General features: G+C 31.5%; 1 long non-coding RNA gene across 1 annotated transcript; it reads left to right on the top strand.

Moving 5' to 3' along the window:
• Window positions 1–1,932: 1,932 nt before the first annotated feature.
• On the top strand, window positions 1,933–9,108 carry LOC143075941 (uncharacterized). Its single transcript, XR_012978476.1, has 5 exons — window positions 1,933–2,101; window positions 3,274–3,600; window positions 4,536–4,931; window positions 7,393–7,473; window positions 8,528–9,108. It is a non-coding gene; the product is annotated as an uncharacterized LOC143075941 (long non-coding RNA).
• Window positions 9,109–9,386: the final 278 nt, after the last annotated feature.

The following is a 9,386-nucleotide window of genomic DNA, read 5'->3' as shown; positions in this document are numbered from 1 at the left end:
GATATTTTTATTTGGAATAGCTTTCGAAGCAAAATCTATTAATAATTCGGAAAATCTCTCGACGAGCACATCGACGTTATTGCTAGATTCAATAAAATCGTTCCAGTTAACATCTGAAAGCATCCTACGGAAAAGGTCGTAGTCGCCTCTGTCGTACAACCATATTTTGCGTTTGAAACACGTATTTGACGATTTTTGAAATTTTAGTATACCGTAAACAGGAGAGTGAAATCGGATATTAGCGGGAAGAAACGGTTGGCCTACGTGGACCAAATCTACTACGTTTAATTTATTACTTAATACCAAATCAATAATAGATGCTGAATTTTCACAAAAATGTGTAGGTTCCTCTACAAATTGGGTCATGCCATATCTTGTGAAAATTTCCTTCATCTTAGATTGCCTCGGATTCATTTGGTCGTCATTAAAATCGCCTACAATTACGATGGTCTCAATGCCGGTATCTGAAGCGAGATCAAAAGAGTGCTCTATAAGATTCAACAAATGCTGTGGTGAGTTGGGAGGCCTATAGAAAGTACCGAGCAAAAAGGGTCGATTCTGTTTTAACTTTAGTTCTAGCCAAACACTTTCTACCCCGTTTACTTCTAAGTCACATCTCCGTTTTGCAGAAAGACAACTTTTCACATAAACAGCCACCCCACCACCCATACGATCTACTCTGTCGTGCCGGAACGGCTTTACAAAATTTTGGTATGTGACTGTGACGTCATCAACGTTTTTTCGTGATTTACGCCGGTTTAAAATGGAATTTAGACTTAAATTATAAGGAAAGAATGTAATATGTTTTTCTGTCTATTCAAAATAGCATGAAAAATGTGGTGCACACTGTAGCGAAAGAACAAATATTACAATCACTCTGTTAAAAATAGTGTTTATATGAAGGGAGCAGAAGTTATGGTCAGACAATATTTAAACATAGAAAGATCTTCCGAACGAACATGCCAATATGAGCACATCTTAAAGACAACCAAATACATAATTAAGTGGATCGAACTATTTAACATTAGACGAGACACGGTAGATGTCAGTTATCTGAAGTTTTTTTTGTAATGTTTATCTGGAACAAAACACTAATTCTGACAAAATGTATACTTCGTTCTACTCAAATGCATAAATAAATACAATAGTAGAACATAAACTTGATTTAGATAAATAATTGATGAATCTCAGTTGAAAGCAAATTATGCGTTGTTTATTAATGACGATAATAGATCGATCAAAGTAGGAAAGCTTAGAAATCAAAATAAAAAATGATTCTGAAGTCAGTATTTGTATAAATATGTATTGATAAAATTATACAGTTTAACATTGAGGTACTTTAAAAGGAGAATCATAGTTATACTTAACGTTATAATTATACGTCATTTTCACATCTTACAGTGTTGGGCTATACTTGAGACAAATTATATATATTATTATGTATTCACCAATATGTCAAAAATAGAACGACCTCGGCCACTTTGCAATTCAGACTGGCCTATATAAACTACTTTGTTGTCATTAACTTGTATCCATTGACATATAGCACAAGGATAAATATATCATCATTAATATGATTCGTCCGAGATACAAAGATAGACAAGATCATAATTCACATTTATTTATTTTTTATACTTGTATTTCATTCGCTTACATGTAATATAACTTTTCCTTCTTCACTTCAAACATTAAAAGCATATGTTTAGAAAAAACTAAAATTATCATAGTTTGTATAGATAAAAGACAAAGACATTTAAATACTTAATCAGTAATCTTTAAAATACGTAACATTTCACCTTTGACAAGGGTAGTGATATTTTTATCTACCTCACTTATATATAACTTAATAAAGGAAGTATACCACTTCAACCAATTATACATATAGACAAATATGACGCCCAATCAGTAAAATAGTACAGCACTATGTCTTAGATCATATTACATGTATTGTTCTAATATACTCTAAAATACATGTTTGTTACATTTGTAGTCCATGTTACACTTACTACTATTTACAGTATAGTATAGGACGTACTATACTACATGGCAATTATTACCGTGCTTAGTATTGTGGCTTTTACTAGATATATTTTCCTTGCAGGTAAGGATTTTTGCAAAGAAAATTAATATCGGCTTTATACATTCATTTTATTCTTATTGTAGTGTTAAAAAAGTTATATCATTTCAAACAAAGATATGCCAGTTTAATATTTACATCCCATTTTGTTTTACTTGGAGTAGAATGTAACCGGTGTTGTTCAAATATAAAAGACGACATCACATTTTATCTTGTCAACAACGATATCAATTTGAATAAAATATTTGTATTAATATTTCTGTAAATAATTCTTTGTAAATCATACGAGGTGCATTGTATTTTAAGTATGATCCCCTGTAAAAAAAAAACATTTACTTTATTAATTTGTTGGGTCCGAGTCGCTTTTATGTATTTATCTTAATTTTGGAAAAATGGTGTCTTTTAAATAGTAAATCAAATGATTTAAACTACCTTAACACCTGAAGTTACCGCAAATTATAATTATGTATAATATTTACCTAGTTAAACTAAAAATGAAACATATATGTTGTATGACGCGTGTCATTAAATCTACGAAGTCAAAGTGGATTAAAGGTGTAAACCGTCCGTCGGTTAGGTATAATTCATTAAAATTTTCACTTATCTTTTCTGAAAATCTTCACTATATTTATTAGATATTTGGTATAGAATCATATCATCAGATTTTAAAGGCAGCTTGATTATAGTATATTCCTTGCTTTTGCGGCAGTTGTGACCATTGGACACAGGGAAAATGCTTTAAAATATTTAAAAGTTGATACTAACTCGAAATGTTCAAAATAATAATTAAAACATTAGTGTTATCAATCTCCGAATGTTTGTCTGTGTTTTTCTATGATGTTGTCGTCATCCCTCTGTTTCATTTGGAGGGTTTACGGTATTGGATATTTTGATAAATCAAGGCAATATAAAATTTGTTTCCGTAAATCTATTGTTATTTCTACCTTTCCTTATTGTTCTCATGTCTTTTTTATCTACTTTTCCTAATGCTTTCAGTTTAAAGGTTTGGTTGGCTTGCTGGCTTTGTTTCAAACATTCAATACCATAATACAAGCTGATGCTCCGCCTGTCTATTGATTTCTAATGTCAATCTTAATTACAATGAATGAGCAAACATTTATAAATAACTAGTCATCTTTCAAAAAAACATGTTTTCCTGTTTTAAAATTTTAAAATTTTACGGTTTATTTTTTCAGAGGCAAATTCTCCTTCCAAGTCTTCGTGTTTTCCTGTACCTCCAGAAAATAACTTGTGCAAATCCATAGACATTAGCTGTCCACTAGGATATGTTATTTATAAACCAAACATTGATGCCTCATCTGACGAATGTTCGGCCTCTGGTCAATTCTTTCAGAATACTGAGCCTCCTTGTGTTGGCAGACCAGTCGATCTTTATGCAGATATAGCTGATTGCTTTTGGAAACAATCCTGTTTAATCAAGTTTCCCTTGACACCGATTTATACACAAAAATGTATAAATAAGGCCCAATCAATCATAGTCCATGACTGGATTTGTATCAAAGGCAAGTAAAAAGTTATCAAAGGTAGCAGGATTATAATTTAATATGCCAGACGCGCGTTTCGTCTACATAAGACTCATCAGTGACGCTCAGATCAAAATAGTTATAAAGCCAAACAAGTACAAAGTTGAAGAGCATTGAGGACCCAAAATTCCAAAAAGTTGTTGCCAAATGCAGCTATGGTAATCTATTCCTGGGATAAGAAAATCCTTACTTTTCGAAAAAGTCAATGTTTGGTAAACAGAAAATTTATAAAAATGACCATATAATTGATATTCATGTCAACACCGAAGTGCTGACTACTGGGCTGGTGATACCTTAATACACACAAAAAACAGTACAACTTATACATTATAAAAATCAGTTGAAAAGGGCTTTTACTCATCAGATCGATACAAAGCATAAAACAAAGGAACAAATCAAACAGTGGAAGTAGAAGGACACATACACATCCCCACATTAAAAAGACACTAAATACAGATATGAGACTTCTCAATGTTACTGACAGCAAGCACAAAGCCAATCGAAAAAAAATTTAAAAAATCATGCATCTATTAACAAATGAAAAGGACTTAACCTTATTTCTATATCTCAGCAAACCAAGTTTAGAAAAAACAGTACTTTTAACTTCTCTATTTTACCATCTTAACGTTTATCTCGCACTACGTTTTGATTACTTTGCTAACTGTTTTAAGATGTTAAACAAATCGAGGCACATATCGACAGTTTGAGAATTCGATTGACCCTGAAAAAAAGAGTAAAATTAAGAATGAAAGTTGGGAATGTGTCAAAGAGACAACAACCAGACCAAAGATCAGATAACAGCCGAGGGTCACCAATAGGTCTTCAATGCAGCGAGTGTATATTAACTAAATAAGATAATTATGACAATCAAATATTTATCTAAAATCATTTTCTATGTTTTCTTCACCTTTCAGCTGTACAAACTAGAGTGTACTTCAAAGATTTGATATGTAAAAGCCAGTACATTGGAACCAATGCCAATAGTGGTGTAATACTAAGCCATCAAAACATACCGTGGAATTACGACAGAACGATGTTTGAAGATAATTTGAATAAGTCACAGATTTTCAAACCCGAGAAAACTTGTGCAACTACAATAACCGTACCTACTTCAGGCGGAAGCAGGGTTTTAGTAGAGATAAGTTTATTTGACATCGATATGCAAAACGACCAGTTGACCATTAATGAGATCATGGTTGAAAAGGAAGATTTTCGTAAAGAATTCCCGCCTTATACCCAGGTCAACATCAAATTTTCATCAAAAACTGGCAAATCTAAATCGGGTAAAGGCTTCGTTATATGTTTCAGAAGTAAGTTTAAACCTACAGTTACTCTCAGAAATAGGAAAAAAAAAGAGGAGATATATCTTTTTCATTTTAAGCCATGGCGTTGTATCTTTCGTCCCTCTTTTATGAGAACTATCACACAGAGTCTCGCGCAAGCAAATAAGTGCACTGTGATAATTTTTAGATGTAATCTGGGTTATCAGATAAAACATAGCATATACCCACAGAAGACAGGCGTTAACTGGTCCTCTACTAATGCATTCCACAATATAGAAATATAGTCATGGTTAGATTTCAAACACTGGTTCTAGGTATTGACAAATATTCAACTCGTAACCAAACCATACTAAAAAAGACTTCACTCATGCGCAACGCGCAATCAGGAATTAAATCCATTTATTAAATGTGTTGTTCGGTTATTCATTGAATCTTTTTTAATTTGAATTTTTCTATTAATTATTCTATAAGAATAATATAAGTTATGGTTCGTTTTTGATCGTGTTATGCCGTTTAGGATGGTGAATATGATATCGAATATTGCATTACTAAACTGCAAGGTTTTTTAATTTTTGAGAGTGGAAACTATATATTTGAGACGGACGAACACAAGACCGGACACTCAAATTATGATAGGCGGAGGTCATTTGCCCCATTTAAATTTTCTTTGCTACGAGCGTGACTAAATAAGTCTTTTGTAGACAACAAATGATTAACCTAGTCTTTATTTAAGGAATATTTGTAATATTTTTTTCTGTCTATGAAGAAATAACATAAAAATGTGTTATACTTCATTGTTTATGTTATTTCGAATAGACATATACAATTACTGTTATTTCTTATAATTTAATTCTAAATTCCATTTTGAATCGTATTAAACCATGAAAAAACGTTGATGACGTCACGGTCACATGACTAAATTATATCTATGAGCTGATTAACAAAAACGACGTCAGCCAATCAGAACACACGTGAAATCCAAAAATTAATTATTCTACGTTAGAGCTGGCAACACAGATGAAAAAAGGTTAGTATTAGAGTTTAAGGTTTTATTATAACAGTTGAAGAATGCGCATTGAATCCATAATTATTTTATTCTTAAGTTACCGGGGTGTTTTTTTTTTTTGCGTTTCACATCACACCTTCTTGTTTATAATCGGCATAAATCATAATTTTGTACAAAATGTTTACATTAGCTTTTTCAGTACAATCGATGTCGGCATTAAAAGAGCAAATAGAATTTACAAAATAATAATTAGGTCTTTCCACTTTTCTATAAAAAGAACTTTTGTTTTTCTTCTGATAATTTTTTTCCCGCCTAATTTTGTTCTTGCGATAAATATTTGTTTCGCAATATGTCGCTCAGATATTTGGTATATGATATCGAACAGTTTATGCGCTTTTGAAATTTCCCCTGCTTTACCGAATACTTTTCTTTATAGGAGTTATCTCCCCAAACACTGTTTTCCTTGTGTCCACTTCTCCTTCGCAACTGTAAAAGATTACGACAAATTTATTTTATAAAATTACTCGTTATATCCTTTGCATGATTTGTTCTATTTTGACTGAAGCAATACTAATGCTCCATATGAGAGTTATTTCCTCTTATGCATTTGATATAAGTGATATGCATTTTTATCTTGTAAACCATAAGTGAAAGAGACCTAGGAGCTTTTGATTTGAGGTCCTTGGTTCAAAGAAATGAAAATTAGGTCAAGGTAAAAGGTCAAGGTCATATTCTAATTTTTGAATTTGGCTCATTTTCACTTATTTCCAAAAAACCGTATAAAATATCAACAAATTAATTTTACCAAATTGTTAGTTGCGACATGTTGTAACACGTAAATTTTGATTGCAAGGGAATGTGGGCTTGTGTTTAAAAATACGCGTATGGTAATATAACTCATTAACTAAATATAATAAAGACCTATGGTCTTTTGATTCGAGGTCCTTGGTTTATGACCTTGAAATTAATTTCACCTTGAAATTAATCTCAAAGTCATAGCTTAATTTGACGTTCTAGATTTTGACCTTTGCTTTTACCTCATATGTATACAAGATAAAGCCATGAGACATTTTGGCAAAAAGTATCAAACCATTTCACCTCGAAAAACCCAACCGGAAGTGACCTTGTGTAAACCGAAAGTAGCTATTTTTTGTACTTTATTAATATAAAAGTATATAGAACCAGATAATTTTGGAATCAGTGTCAAGTAAATATTCAAATATTATCGGAAATTACATTTGTCAAACCGGAAGTAACAAATTATCTTCCTTATTTAAAAAATATCGTATAGAAACCATATATTTTTAGAATCAGCGTACAATATTAAGCTATCATTTGACGATTGATATGACATTTTAAACATGTTAAACTTAATTTTTTACAACTTTCATATTAAAATACATTGTTTTGGTGGAGAGACCTTCAATTGTTCTCTGAACAATTGGTTTTTAATTATAATAGATTTTGTTTGTCAATTTACAGGACTAAACAAACAGGAAAACAATGCAAAATCTGCATGTGACGGAATTTTTGAGTTTGGTAAAGACCCACAGCTCACATTTGGTAAGATTTATTCAATTGGTATAAATAAAAGATTATTCAAAGCATGATTACGGTTAATGTCACTAAACATACATACCTTACCGAATTGATATTTCGATTTTTTAATTTTTTTTTTGTTAACTGCAGCACACATGCATGAAATAGTTGCCACTAGACGTAACGTATCGATTTTCAATCAATCAATATGTACATGCTAGCTAAGACCAAACATCACGAACCTGCTTATATCATTCAATGGTATTTTTTCGCCTCTCTTTTCCAACATATTTTTGTTTTGTTTTGGTAAGATGCTTTACTTGCACATTTTGGGGATAAATGCTCAACATTAGCCAAAATCTCTTAAAGAACTGCAGACGTTATGAAGTCTTAAGGCGTTGATGATTTGACGCGATGCCTTGACATTGTTCAGAAAGAGGCTCAATTATTGTAAGAAGCTCAGAGTACACACCTTGGAGCTTTTGATTTTGCCATTTAATTTGGGACGTTCCGTTAAGAGATCCGTATTTTTGTGATTTTACTTTTTGGCTGTGATACTTTGAATTTTAGTAAAGTTATAAGTACTTCATTAAAAGTTGCCATTGTATGAAATCAATTCAGCACAAATAAGCAAATTGAATTCATTACAACTTAAGTGCCAAACTACATGCACCCTATTTTTTTAGAATGTTTTCTTATAAATCATTTCCAAGTATCAAAAGTATCAAAACTAAAATTTCTCGTACGATAATCAAGCGATAACCTACCCTACTAGGCAAAATAGCTCAATAAAAAAATGCATACCAAACGAGACTTAATAATTAAATGAAATAAGTCAATAAGATATGAAAACTTCCAGTAGGCAATTATGTAGGTATATGATATTTACAAAATTACACAGTAATTCGGTATTGCCTTATACATGTATGTGCCTCCCCTTTCACTTGGATAGATATAACAATTATGAGCTTATAACGTTCAAAGCAACATAACCCGTTTATAATTGAAGATAACTAAATATTTTTTTTTCGCTGTATGTCTTGCGATATCAATATTTAAATTAAGCATCATATTGCAGACGAAGACATACAACTAGAACAAGGAACAACAGCTTCAAAAGAGGATAGTACAACAGTACCTACAACCGTCATAAGCCCGAAAACCAAACCAACACCTAGTACTGATCAACAGTGTACGAAATGCTTGAAAAGAAAAAGTCCAAGAGAAAAATGTAAAACATTTTGTTGCAAAGGGCAAGCAACTCATCCAAAATGTCAGAATCAAGCGTCTCCAACCACAAATACGCAAGGAAAGTGTAAACAGAAGAAGAATAAAATCGATAAGCTTTGTTTAAATTGTGTTAAAGGCAAGATCAGATGCGCAAAAAAAAACAGTTGTTATTCATGTTGTCCAGGCAAAACCATTTCTGCGAAATGTAGGCAGGGAAGACGGGGTCGTAACAGAAAGAGGAAAGACAAGAAAAAGAAGAAAACGAATAAAAAGAAAGACAAAAATGGTTCTTGGATTTCGAACAATCTTTAAAAGATCATGTTTTTCTTTTATTATTCAATATATAAATAAGAAATATATATATAAGTACGTCTGAGAAATATATATATATATATTAAATTAGACAAAAAAATAAAAGATATAAGATACCATAGGGAAACATAAATTGGGATGATTGGGATGATATACACTAACGAGGCAGCAAGTCCACATAAAAAAGACACATACATGATAGAAAGTGTCTATACATTGTGTAAAGCTCCAAATTATCCATAGTCTATGCATGTTGTGAATAATTAAAGAGAATATTTTTAAAGATATGGTATCAGCATTAAAATTCTACACGAAATTTACTAGAAGTTACATAAGATTACCACAGTTCCTGACATGAAAAAGACACATAAACATATGACTAGTTTAACTAAATT

The sequence above is a fragment of the Mytilus galloprovincialis genome, chromosome 5 (genome assembly GCF_965363235.1).
Source record: "Mytilus galloprovincialis chromosome 5, xbMytGall1.hap1.1, whole genome shotgun sequence".
NCBI lineage: Eukaryota > Metazoa > Mollusca > Bivalvia > Mytilida > Mytilidae > Mytilus > Mytilus galloprovincialis.
This window is presented reverse-complemented; position numbering and strand designations above follow the sequence as displayed.